At 39.2% G+C, this 14681-nt stretch overlaps 1 protein-coding gene across 1 annotated transcript in view; it reads left to right on the forward strand.

Moving 5' to 3' along the window:
- The window catches only part of KCNC2 (potassium voltage-gated channel subfamily C member 2), a 236033-nt gene that overhangs the window by 107880 nt on the left and 113472 nt on the right, over positions 1-14681 (forward strand). The window lies entirely within an intron of this gene.

Below are 14681 nucleotides of genomic sequence, written 5' to 3' on the forward strand. Positions count from 1 at the left end.
TTGTTTGGATCATCTGCTGAAAACACAGCTGATTCCTTTTAACTGTAAATTTATTGATAAGTTTCTGTTAAGAAGAATAACAATATAATCATGGAACCTAAACTGTTTCGTGATTGACTAAAGTGGGTTGGTCTGATTTTGGCTCAAGTTCAATATTTCAAATTTATTTTCCAAAACACTTAATTGAGATGTGTACTTTTGCATGCTATGTTAATCTGCTCATCACTCACATTGTGAACAACTTGTTGCAGGAGAATGGTAGCCTCATGAGTTTGTCAATGTCTTAGTTATTTTCCTGCTGTGGTGGACCATACACCAATCATTTGAACCTCTTTGATGTTCTTTGCCAGCTTGGTTATTATGTTTGCCCACAACTTTTGATGCATTTTAACTAAGATCTCCTAAATAGGAATAGTAATAAAGATATGAAGCGTGGTAAATTTCAATGGGAATATTATGAACTTCTTTGCAGAATGCTGTAATCACTAATGAGAAAGCAAATTATTTTAATTTTTTGGTGTTTGTTTTTACAGTATTATGAGCCTGGTAGGAGATAGAGATTTAATCACAGAATATTGCAAATTCTACATCTTTAATCCTTGTTCAACTTGTAGTAAACATCTTTATCTTAAAAGACTCACCTGTGTCATGGCTCATTTCTATAGAATCATAGGTCTGTAAGGGATCCCCAGAGCTCATTTTTTGTCTCTGTTTATGGTTAAATATTTAAGACATCTCAGAGAGTTAATCTGCAATCACTTGTCAAAGTATCTTTGATGGTAAAAGTCCCGTTTACCATCAATTCATATTTAAATCTCACAAAAACCTTCTCATTGCAATCTAAATTCTTGTACCAGCCTGAGTGAAGGCATAAAACGTCTATATAGTAAATCGCTATAGAGCTGATGATTATGATCAAGTAAACGTGCAGACTTTTAACTTAAAAAAATATGGTGTAAAGGCAATTTAGGGTATATAAATCCCCTGAATATGTTTTGTGAAGTGTAGATAATCATATCATTGGGTTTATTTAAAGAATAAATATTGATCAGTGTAGGACAGACTGGTTTTTTCCCCTGGAGTTATATACATGGTGAAAATTGATTTGGGGGAATGAGGATGATTTAAGTTCATATAGAACCAAATGCTGTATACAGAAGGTAATTAAATGTTATTAGAAAGATTTGAAAGGTTTGGACTCTTTTTTGGAATTTTGTACTTTCTTCCTTTAGCAATCCTAAGTGAAATTTCATTCCCGTCACTCAAATGGGGAACATATAAGGCTTAGAAAACGTAGTGTTTATTGAAGGATAGCTCCCTTGTGTTGCAAAAGTGGTATTCAGATTTGGTTTTTGGCAAATAACCTTTGCATCCTCCTCTGGTCAGCTTCCTCTAAGTCCAGTGTTCCAAGTGCTGCTGATTTTGAAGTTTCTGCTGTTTTTTATGTGATTCTAGTGATGCTCACTGATTCCTGAGGTTCTAAGACCATCAGATCCCTAAGGGTTCTACCACAGTAGGGAAGAATTGAAGGAGAAAGAAATGTGGAGGGGTTTATACCCCAGAGGAAGAACTGTATTCAGATTGTATTGGACTGAAATGAAGGTCAGGGAGCCTGTTAGCTTTTAAGCCTTGACTTAATTGGTCTAGGATCAAGACCTTAAATTGTGTCCTCAGATAAAGTTGTGTTGTTCCCACATGAAGGAGGGGATGCTGTTGTATTGGTTTTCTTTGCAGAATGAATGATCAGGGAAGAGGACCTCAGGTAGAAGGATTACAAATGTACTGCCTATTCAGCCCCCAAAGAGGCATTTAGGAAAAGTAATTGCTTGGAATGGTGGGTGGATACCAATGTGTTTGTTTTGCTCTGCTTCTTAAATGTATTTTTAAAACATTTAATTAGAAGAGAAGTATTTCATTGTGCCTATTTTTGTACTATTAAGAATAGAACTGGTTTCAAGTGATACTCTAAGATTTACATGTCACTGATTCTGAGTCAATTAACATAAACTTAATGTTTAGGCTTAATCGATGCATGAAACATTACCTTGAAAAAAAGACTATTTTGTTATGCATGTCTCTGCTATACCCAAATTTGAAGCAGAAATTTTATGAAAGTGTTTCCATTTTTGTCCTAAGTGGTACCTTAAGTTTATATAATGATGTTAAAGAGCACTTATCCTTTAAAAATGAGCAAGACCTATATACCAATCTTCATTTTTTTTTTCCTACAAAATTTGTACTTTTGAAGAAATATATTTAATTTGATGTAGTTATCTGATCTGGTTAGGTAGAGATTTTATTTCATCTAGGATTTGCTAAACACTCAATTTTAAAGACATAATACTTCATAAAATATCTTTATAAATTATCAAGACAGATTGGCCTAAGACCTGAATTAAAATATCCTCTGATTAAAATAAATCTGAGTTTCAAAGAATAAATTTCTTTTAGTAAAACTATAACCTACAGCACTCTGATATTTTTCCAGCTTTCTGATTTTAACTAGTATCTGATGTTTCGTTATACGATCTTAGCAAATGTTAGAAGATAATGAATATTCCACAGATGAACAACAACAACAAAATGTTTCTGCTTTCTGGCTTGCTATGATGCCTTATAATTGTACTTCATGCTTATTTGGCCTAAGAGATCAAATAAGAACATTCAATCCTTGAATTTTTCTGTTTTAGTTACTGAAAAGCATATTTAATAGATTTCCCTGTTTTAACAATGATTTACTTTGATACTGAAGCCATGTGGAGGAAGTGAATCCTATCTTCCTTATCTTAAATATAGGGCTACTGATCCACTCATACGGATTAAATAAATATACAACATCACAAAGCCAAAAATGGAAAAAACTGAGACTTGAACTTTGGTCTTCAGATTCTGGATCTGTAATCTATTTATTGCATGGCTTATTGTTTTGCTTTAAGTTTTCTATAAGGTTGAGACTTAAGCAATGAAATAAAAGGTTTAAAGACCTTAGGACATGTACTATGGAACTGAATTTTTATTGAAAATGTGTTATGATGTATGTTCATTTAACTGAACCTTTTCAAAAGTTACTTAACACAGCTTCAAAAAACAGTTTCATTCATGTGAATGTAGACTATAAAATGATAGCTAACATTTCCTGGGCGTGTGCCAGACACTGATACTTAAAAAATTATACTTGAAACATTTTGAAAAAAAAAATTCTTGAAAGATTCCAAATAGAATGATACAAGTTATTGACCTGATTTTACAGGTAACAAAATGTCTAGTGGGCAGCACAGCCAGGATAAAAACTCAAGTATGCTGAGCTTCAGAGCCATCAGCTTTGAACTTCTATTTCCTGTTCTTCTGACTTTTTAAAAATAAAATGTTCTGTTGTTAAGTCAGTATATAGAACAGGGTACTCCTCAAGGAGAGTTATACGACAAACTTAGCTCTTAATTCATACCCTATATTTCAACACTGGTAGGTGTAACAGGAAACTTGGCAGTTTTGGATTCCCACTTGTGTGGGTACTAAAATGAGTGCTGTGTTTTCTCACCATATAAATGGCTCTGGGACTCAGTTTCTGCATCTGTAAAACAATATCCCATATCCTGGAGTTGCTGTAATACTTGGATGATGATTTTTGTCGGGTGGTCCTGACGGTATAAAAGAGCTCCCATTTCCTATCTCCCTTCACATTAACAAATGAACTCTACTATCTGTGAGTCTAGGGAGGGCAGAGAGAACTCCATTTTTTTTTCTGGAAAGAAGGCTGATGTTCTTGCGTTGGTGATGGTGGAACATGACTTTCGATTTCTTCTTCTGGGCTTCCCAGGTGGTGCTATTGGTAAAGAACCCACTTGCCAATGCCAGAGACCTTAGGGATGCTGGTTCAATCCCTGGGTCAGGAAGATCCCCTGAAGGAGGGCATGACAACCTCTTCTAGTATTCTTGCCTGTAGCATCCCATGGACAGAGGAGCCTGGTGGGCTAAAGTCCATGGGGTCACAAGGAGTCTGACACGACTGAAGCGACTTAGCATGCACACACATACTATCCTTCTACGTGCTTTGGTTGGGGCATTGAGGGGTGTGAGACTCTTGAGCAGCGTCCGCAGCAGCGTCTGCGTGATGCCTCCGGTCACCAAGTGTAGCTGCTGAGTCAGTGTGCAGGAACTGATAACCCAGGTCTCTGTGTTCTGACCTTTTCTCTATCATAAACTTGCGGAGTCCTTTGGATAAGATCATTTATACACAGAGGACCTCACTTTTCCCCTCCATGCAGGGGAGGTGGCCAAGGATCTCAGTGAATACTAGATATGGAATGGAGAATTTTACTGTGACATTGCTTCAACTGAGCCAACAAATGAGTTGCACTTATTTTAATCCATCCAATATGGCCAAGGGAAATGAATGCTTCTGTTCCACTGGAAATTCCAAAAGAAACAGGACCAAGCTCTTTGGGCACAGCTAAAGAGTGTCTGAGTCACTTGCTGAATATTAACCGAACTAATACAACATTTGGATTTCAACAGCTCATAAAAAAGTGCAATTAAAGACTGCTTATGGTCCTGTGACAAAGGCAGTCACTTCCTCAGGGGCCTTCTCTGACTCCCTCCCACCTCCTCTCCTTTTTTACTAGCACATATAGCAACCTCCACTTTTGAGTTATGTATGTGGTTCCTTGCTTAGCATCCTCTTTCCTGAAGGATGCTAAGACTGTGGGCATTCTGGCACTCAGGTTTGGCAGACACAGTCCCATCCTGCCTCCCACCAGGAGCCCTCGCCTCCCCTGCTGGCCTCCTTTGACCCAGGATTCTAAATCAAGCAGGATTTACAGCTGGGATTATATGGAGCAGTGTTTCTTTATGATGCCATGCCTTGAGTCCAGCTAGTTCTTTTCACAGCTGGAACAAATCCATATACTACATCCTAAGGCCTAGGGAATGGCACCCTTTTAAGATTCTGAAACTGCATAGATTGAAGCCACAAATGAGGCCAAAGCCATCAAAGGAATGTCCTGACCCCTAAACACAAAAGTGCTAAATTTGATGAAACACTTTGGCAACAAGGAGAGTCTCTAACAAAACATTCCTTGGCAGTTGGTTATTAATTGCTCTCCAGGAAAGGTAGACGCTTGGTGGTCCTCAGAAAGTGTCTCTTTGAGACAACTTGCAGGAATTACCCTAGAGGGCCTCACGTGTCTCTCTTCTGCAGGCTGCGAGATTATGCTATCTTGTTGTTGTTCAGCCACTCGGTCGTGTCTGGCTCTGCGGCCCCATGGACTGCAGCACACCAGGCTTCCCTATCTCCTGGAGCTTTCTCAAACTCATGTCCATTGAGTTAGTGATGCCATCCAAACATCTCATCCTCTGTCATCCCCTTCTCCTCCCACCTGCAGTCTTTCCCAGCATCAGGGTCTTTTCCAATGACTTGGTTCTTTGCATCAGGTGGCCAAAGTATTGGAGCTTCAGCTTCAGCATCAGTCCTTCCAATGAATATTCAGGGTTGATTTCTTTTGGAATTGACTGGATTGATCTCCTTGCTGTCCAAAGGACTCTTGGGAGTCTTCTCCAGCACCAAAATTCTTCAGCATTCAGACTTCTTTATGGTACAACTCTCACATCTGTACATGGCTACTGCAAAAACCATAGCTCTGAGTATATAGCTCTGAGAAGCTCATTTTAGCTTCATACATCTTTTTATTTCCTTTTAATCTTTGTGACATTTTTTCCTTAAACACTATCTCCGATGATAAATTCACAAGAGATTTACTTTATGCATTTTTTCAACAATAGATGATGGCTGTAATTTATCCCCTTCTCTGCAGCTAATATGAGTTAATATGTGCAACTCACTAAGAGCAAACTCTTGTACAGCATTTTCCTTCTATCTACTCTAGACCTCTGTGTACACCTCTCTCTGAGGCACATGATCCACAATGCCAAGATTGTCCTAGATAACTTCTATTTTTCCATCCCTAGCTTTTATGATGTTTCCAGATCTTAATTCCTCTCATCCCTAATTCCTAATACCACATACCTCAATTCAGCTCAGTTCATTTCAGTTCCTTAGTCATGTCCGACTCTTTGTGACCCCATGGACTGCAACATGCCAGGCCTCCCTGTCCATTACTAACTCCCAGAGTTTACTCAAACCCATGTCCATTGAGTGGGTGATGCCATCCAGCCATCTCATCCTCTGTCGTCCCCTTCTCCTCCCACTTTCAATCTTTCCCAGCATCAGGGTTTTTTACTAATGAGTCAACTCTTTGCATTAGGTGGCCAAAGTATTGGAGTCTCAGCTTCAGCATCAATCCTTCCAATGAATATTCAGGACTGATTTTCTTTAGGATGGACTGGTTGGATCTCCTTGTAGTCTAAGGTACTCTCAAGAGTCTTCTCCAACACCACGGTTCAAAAGCATCAGTTCTTCAGTGCTCAGCTTTCTCACATTCATACTGACTACTGGAAAAACCATAACTTTGACTAGATGGACCTTTGTTGGAAAAGTAATGTCTTTGCTTTTTAATAAGCTATCTAGGTTGGTCATAACTTTTCTTCCAAGGAGCAAGTGTCTATTAATTTCATGGCTGCAGTCACCATCAGAAGTGATTTTGTAGCCCCCAAAATATAAAGTCTCTCACTGTTTCCATTGTTTCTTCATCTATTTGCCATGAAGTGATGGAACCAGTTGCCGTGATCTTAGTTTTCTGAATGTTGAGCTTTAAGCCAACTTTTTTACTATCCTCTTTCACTTTCATCAAGAGATTCTTTAGTTCTTTGCTTTCTGCCATAAGTGTGGTGTCATCTGCATATCTGAGGTTATTGATATTTCTTCAGACAATCTTGATTCCAGTTTGTGCTTCATCCACCCCAGCGTTTCTTTTGATGTACTCTCCATATAAGTTAAATAAGCATGATGACAGTATACAGCCTTTATGTACTCCTTTCCTGATTTGAAACCAGATTGTTGTTCCATGTGCAGTTCTAACTGTTGCTTCTTGACCTGTCTGCAGGTCAGGTGTCTGGTATTCCACAGTTTGTTGTGATCCACACAGTCAAAGGTTTTGGCATAGTCAATAAAGTAGAAGCAGATGTTTTTCTGGAACTCTCTTGCTTTTTCAATGATCCAATGGACAGTTTGCTAACAAGACCCCTTTCTCATTTTATAACTAGTTACTGAGCTCAGGGCAGGGCATAGGGTGAGATGCTAAGGACATACCATTGCAAAATAGACATGATCCATGCCTTCAGAAAAGAAGATGCTAAGCATCCTCTGTGTGTGCCTATGTGCTCAGTTGCTTTGGTCGTGTCCTACTCTATGTGACCCCATAGACTGTAGTCCGCCAGAATCCTCTGTTTATGGGATTCTCCAGGCAAGAATACTGGAGTGTGTTGCCATGTCCTCCTCTAGGGGATCTTCCAAACCCAGGGATTGAACCTGCGTCTCCTGTATCTCCTGCCTTGCAGGTGGATTCTTTACTGCTGAGACATCGAGGAATCCCTGTATTCCAACATGTGCTCCAACATAAATCAATCTTGAATATTGATGAGACACTGCTGCCATACTAGGGAGTCTCTGCAACTGTTAATATGATAGAATATTTGGGGTTAATTGGAAATGAGTTATTCCAAACACCCCTTAAATGCAGATGACCAGAACTATTCAACTGATGCTCATAAGAGACTTAATTTGCTATTGTATTCATTCTGTATGTATTGCATTTAAATCCCCAGGCTTCTATTAATTAAAAGTGAGATGTAGAGGATGGGCTAGAAATCATCTTTGAAAGTTTTATGCAGAGTACCATAACTGTCTGTGTCACCTTATCCCTGACTTGGTTTTACAGTTGTATTCTAAAGACAATTAGAGTGTATGCTTCATTTAGTTGTGAGGGTCATCCACTTCTGAAACTATCATTTATTAAGTTATTGCTGTTGCTTAAGATACTATGCTCCTTGGACTGCAAGGAGATCCAACCAGTCCATTCTGAAGGAGATCAGCCCTGGGATTTCTTTGGAAGGAATGATGCTAAAGCTGAAACTCCAGTACTTTCACCACCTCATGCAAAGAGTTGACTCATTGGAAAAGACTCTGATGCTGGGAAGGATTGGGGTCAGGAGGAGAAGGGGACGACAGAGGATGAGATGGCTGGATGGCATCACTGACTCGATGGACATGAGTCTGAGTGAACTCCGGGAGTTGGTGATGGACAGGGAGGCCTGGCATGCTGCGATTAGGGGGTTGCAATGAGTCGGACACGACTGAGCAACTGAACTGAACTGAAGATACTATGCTAAACTCTTTCTATATATTGTCTTAATCCTCAAAACAAGATCTTTGAATTGGAACTTGGTATAAGAAAATGGCAACCCACTCCAGTATTCATGCCTGGAAAATCCCATGGACCGAGGAGCCTTGTGGGCTACAATCCATGGGGTCGCAAAGATTCGGACATGACTGAGCGACTTCTATGTGTATCCCCATTTCACATGTAAGAACATTGGAAACAATAGATACCGAGAGTGCCAGTGAGATAAGAGAGCTAGAGTATAGATCCATGGAGCTATATCTGACCTGAAAGTCTGTTTTTTATCACTGGAACCTGCAGCTTCTAGGGCAAGAGAGCCTTTACTGAATGCAGGCTGCAGAGAGTGATGGAACTAGCGTGATGGTGAATGGCAGCTCTGACCCAGCTGACCAGTTCCTGGCTGAGTTTTCTCGGTTAGGTCACTACCTGTCGAAACTTACTTATTCATCTCTATATTAGAGATAATAATTATTATTACCCTAAATCGCAGTGTTACTTTAGGTATCATAATGAGGCATTGGGTGGGAAAGCAGTTTACAAATAGTAAACTGATACATAATATTATTTATTTATTTATTTAATATTAGTTATTTTTAACCAAACCCTTTTCAATCTCTCCACTAGAGAGAATGTCTACCTTCCTAGCTGTGATTTGGTTTGGTCAAGGCCACTTTTTAAAGAAAACCTAAATTTTGAAGTTATGTGTGAAATGGCTCACTTGGCAGTCTCTGCAAGGGTTTTTTGTTGTTGTGGTTGTATTTTTGAAAATGAATGTGAGCAGCCTCAGTATCCCAGTCTTGAAGGTACTAAGTTGTGCATTCAATACTAATCTATTCGAAAGAGGCATTGAGTGAAGTGAAAAGACCTGAAGGGATACAATGAAAGGGCATATCCAGCGAACATATTCCATATAACATTTCAGTGTAAGTGATGCATTGCTTTATTCTTCATAATTTCACTGTTCCTCCACAATTTAGCTGGACTCTCCTAAGGCCCGGTAACTTAGTATGAAGTTGATAAGAAGTGCAGGTACCACATTTGGCTTGCTAGCAAATTCCCTTTTTCTGTGCTTGTAAATTTATAAAAGCATAAAAGTTGGGATATCACATTCATTCAGTACTGCATTCTGTCCAGTTAGAGGTTCTTTCTCTCATAGTCGTAGAAAGGAACGTACTGCAAAACGTAATCTCTTTCCTGAATTACTATACTGGGCCCTCAACTGAACTTTATGCACTTTTCTTACCTTGTTTTCTACAGTTAGCTGGAGTAAGTTTTCTAAAGTTTAAATTGAATCCCATTGCTTCCCTGCTTAAAGCCATCTAGCGGATTTCCACAGTAACCAGAAAGAAGTCTACCTCCTCGACCATGACTTCTAATGCCCGACCTTTCCTTCTGACTTCTTCCTAAAATCTCTGTACTCAAAGCATTCCAAACTCTCTGGGTTTCTTCTCTTTGCCAGCTTCTTTCAGGTCTTGATCCTTGATTTCCTTCTGCTTGGGATGCTTTCTCCTGCTTCTTACAAGGCAGTCTTTTAAGAACTGGGGTTGAAATGCAAAGGTCACCTCTTCCAAGGGGACTTCCCCAAGTACATTATGTAAACCTGCCAACCAAGCCACTCTAGACCCTACCACTCCACCTTATTCCTTTTTCTAATCAGTAGTATCTGACGTTCTTTTATTCACTTCCATGCTCTTCATCTGTTTCTCCCTAGTGGAATGTTAGCTCCTCTGCAGTAATGGTTATGTGTTATCCTTGGCTGTGCCCTTGAAGTCTGGCACATCATAGATGTTCAGAAATGGCCAATGATCATTTAAGTGAAAGTTCTTGATTAAGTCACTTATCCTTTCTGAGATTCAGCCTCCTGATTTGTCTACAGAGAATACTAATCATCTTCTCTATCTATTAGTTCCCAGAGATTTTGTGACACTCTCTGACAATGTTAGCATCCGCCTTTCCAGGCCTTGCGTCGGGCGGAGGTCCAAGGATGAAGGACAGGGCCTGTTTTGAAGAGCGCACCGTGCAGTGAGGTTGGCAAGGACTGGATGAGTAACTGACACACGTTGGTCACTATACTGGGCTGCCGAACTGTACAACTCCAGGGGTACTTTTCAGTTGGTGGTATGTTAAGCCCAGCTTCATTGCCCTAAATTATGTAACACATTGTTTTAAACGCTTTTAAATATTAACTCATATGATATTCATGAACAGCTGATGAGGGGGTTTCCCTGGTGATCCAGTGCTTGTGGATCCAGTGCCAGTGCGGGGGACATGGGTTCAACCCCTGGTTTGGAAAGATCCCAAGACTATCCATGATTCTAACAATTGCGCAAAAGAAGAATCAGCATTACAGTTTTTTGGGGAGGGGGGCAGTTGCTACGGGTAGCTTATATACAGTGTCTGCTGTCCTGTTGGCGGCTGCAGTCACGATAATAAAAGCAGTGCAGGGCCAGCCTGTTGATAAGGCAGCTTGTATCTTCCCCAGATTTTCTCCTTTGTATGTTTTGAAAGGAGCAGGCAAAATGAATTCAAAAGAAAACCTTCTCAGAGCATTACAAAGAACAAAAAACATTAAGCCTTTACACCCAGAAACTTCTCAATGTATGGAGACAAATGTGTAATTAAATCTGGAAGTTATTTCTTTCTTTTTGTTTTCTCTTTCTTCTCCTTAAAAAGAAAGAAAGTGCAATGCCAAAAAAAATAAATAAATGAATAAAAAGAGCAATTACCAGTGCTAATGAGAGTCATGGAGTAAATGTGCCCAAAACAGAAGGAAAAATGTGTTGCTATGTGAATGGAATTTTAGGGAGAGCAATTGTAAAGGAAAACTTTCTTATGCTAGGCTGGAAATTACAGCCGAAGCAAGTGAGATGCCATCTATTACTGTTAGATAATTTAAAGCTGTTTATTTGGCGGTGGATGGGCTGCAGGGAAAAAGTTCATCAACCGTGAACTGGAGACATGTGTATAGGGGTCACTATGTGGGGTCTGCTAAGGAGTGGGTGCAGCATTTGGACTGAGGTTGCCAAGATAGAGAATGTTAGGAACAGGGCCATCTTGCAGCTTAGCCTTTCCTACATTCATTACTGTTTTGTTCCACTTTTAAATATTGTTTTGTTATCTAGTGATCTAAATTTTAGCATGAAATATTGTGTTTTGTCTTTTGTTCCTACTGTGCTTATTTGGCTGTTTCTAAATGTTGGTTTGCTCTTGCAGTATTTTCTCCTGCTGGAATATGTATAGTCAGCCAGTTCCCTGAGAATGTTCATTTCATTTGAAACTGAGTAAGAAAATGATATTATATGAATTGGAAGACTTCCTAACAGTGATTTTTAGTAGCTGCTTTTATAGTTTGATTTTGAAACCTAATAATATTTCCCTTTGCTTTATTATTATTTTATAATGAGCAAGTCCAACAATAGGAGGACTTCCTCCAACCATGAGGAGCTATACGTCTGATGCTATCTTTAAGGCAGGGAATGTGAGTCCCATTTGAGCCCGGCTTCTGTATGTCTATAATATGGATTCCTGCTTAAGAGGAATGTCTGAAGGGAAACGGAGGGATAGGTGGGCATACAGACGGCCAAGAGGCACATGAAAAGATGCTCAACATCATTAATTATCAGAGAAATACGAAACTACAATGAGGTATCACTTCACACCAGTCAAGAATAGCCATCATCAAACAAAATCTATAAACAAGAAATGCTGGAAAGGTTGTGGAGAAAAAGGAACCCTCCTACACTGTTTCTGGGGATGTACATTGGTACAGCCACCATGGAGAACAGTATGGAGGTTTCTTAAGAAACTGCAAACAGAGCTACAATATGCTCCTGCAGTCCTACGCCTGGGTATGCATCCAGGGAAAACCATAATTGGAGAAGATACATGTTATCCCGTTGTTCACTGCAGCACTATTTCCAATAGCCAGGATGTGGAAGCAACCTAAATGTCCATCAGTGGAGGAATGGATAAAGAAGGTGTGAGATATATCTATCTATATATCTATATCTATATCTATAGATATATATATATAATATTACTCTTCCATAAAAAAGAATGAAGTAGTGCCATTTGCAGCAAGATAGATGGATGTTGAGGTTGTCATACTAAGTGAAGTAAGTCAGACAAAGACAAATATCATATGATATCACTTTTATGTGGAATCTTAAAAAAAATGTTACGAAACAGAAATAGAATCATAGATGTAGAAAATAAACTTATGCTTACCAAGGGATAAACGGGGATTGGGGGAGATAAACTGGGTGATTGGGATTGACATATACACACTACTGTATATAAAATAAATAACTAATGACCTTCTGTATAGCATAGGGAACTCCACTCAATATTCTGTAATGAGCTATATGGGAATAGAATCTAAAAGTGAGAGGATATATATTTATTTACAATAAGTTCATTTTGCTGTACAGCAAAAACTAACATCATTGTAAGTCAACTATACTCCAATAAAAATTAATTTAAAAATCAAAGGAAAAAAATCCAGATTCTGCAGTCAGGTTGAGAATTCACAGCTCAATGACCTTGAAATGGTGGAAATGAACTCTATTGTGCTCCCTTTTAGAAACTGTAATCTCCTGGTCTTTCGGTTCTGTAAAATACATCCAACTTTCTTATTTTGCAGACTGGAATTAGATGAGCTTATGCTGAGAACCTATCACTTGGCATAATCTATAGCACAAGATTCTTTGACAGGTACGTCACTTAGTATATTTGTTCAGCACTGTGCCAGGCACTGCAGGGAGCTCAAGAGAAAATAAATCATAGTTGCTGTTCTCAAGGAGCACGTAATTTTCTTGCATGGTTTAAATAAATTCATTCAAAGCCGGAAGTCCAAGGGATGAGCTTCAGGAAAGCACAATAGTGTAATTGTATTCATTATTTTTCGGAGGAGGGTATCTAGAGCTCACATTAGATTCTTCAGTAATTTTGTTTAGAAAAAAGGATTAAGAACCAAACAAGCAGAGAAATAAACAGGTTCCAGTCTGTGCAATTCTGATTCCAAGTGTATCAGGAATTCAGAGAAGAGATCAATACTGTCTTAACTATTTGAAAAAGCATTGTAGCATGCTGGGCTCTGAAAATTTTGATATGCAGAGAAGGAACCTAACAGAGTTCTAAGCAAAAGTGCTGAAAATCATCTACCTCCTTCACTTGGAAAAAAAGACACGGGGCAAACTGTTTTGATGTAGGAGCAAAAATAAATAAATTAATTAAAATAGATATATGGAATAGTATAAAACTGAATATGGATTTTGTCTTTGTGGTCAGAATCTCTGTGTGGTCAGAATCTCTCAGTTGAGTTCCCACATCTGTAAAACTGAACAGTAATAGCTACCTTCTAGAAGCAGCATTGGAGAAAGTGATGGTACCCCACTCCAGTACTCTTGCCTGGAAAATCCCGTGGATGGAGGAGCCTGGTGGGCTGCAGTCCATGGGGTCGCCAAGAGTCAGACATGACTGAGCGACTTCCCTTTCACTTTTCACTTTCATGCATTGGAGAAGGAAATGGCAACCCACTCCAGTGTTCTTGCCTGGAGAATCCCAGGGACGAGGGAGCCTGGTGGGCTGCCATCTATTGGGTTACACAGAGTCGGACACAACTGAAATGACTTAGCAGCAGCAGCAGAAGTAGCATGACTGTTAAGTGAGATAATATATAATAGGCTATGGGCAGGGATATGGCTCATATTAGAGGTTCTAAAAGTTTCACTTCATTTCTCTTTTAGATTCTAAGTGCAGTGATATTTGGTGCAGGTCACAGGAAGCGAGAGAGCTGCCCATGAATGACAGAAGTTGAGTATAGACTGGAGTTTTCTGAGACAGGGTCCTGGAAGCGTGCAAGGAACTGATTGGATTCCAAAAGGCAGCAGAGAGGGTGGTGGGCATTTTAGTTACAAGCAAAGGTATAAATAAAGGAAATACTAGATGTAACTCTTGATACAGAGAGGATCCCAGGTCCTTTGCACACACCTTGAGTAAGGCTCAGATCTATGCATCACTTATGCTTTGATCAAATGTTACCTCCGTGGGTTGTAATCCCCTATCTGAGATATTATCCTCTAACATTTCCTTGTCCTGATTTATTTTTCTGATAGCAATATTGCATCATAGAACACATGCTCAAGAGGGCAAGACTTAGTCTATTTTGCTCACTATTATGTCACTGCTGCCAAAACAGTGTCTGATATTTATTAAATATTCTCTATATATTTATTAAATAAATTAATAATGCCTGAAAAATATTTAGGAACAAGAACCCATTATTTTTGCTGACAGATTGGCTGTAGGGTACAAAAAGAGGGAAGAGTCAAAACTGGCTGCCATCTACAATTTTATTTTTAAATTTTGATTTTTTTTTGTTTAGTG

This window comes from Bos mutus, chromosome 5 (genome assembly GCF_027580195.1).
Source record: "Bos mutus isolate GX-2022 chromosome 5, NWIPB_WYAK_1.1, whole genome shotgun sequence".
In the NCBI taxonomy this organism is placed as follows: domain Eukaryota; kingdom Metazoa; phylum Chordata; class Mammalia; order Artiodactyla; family Bovidae; genus Bos; species Bos mutus.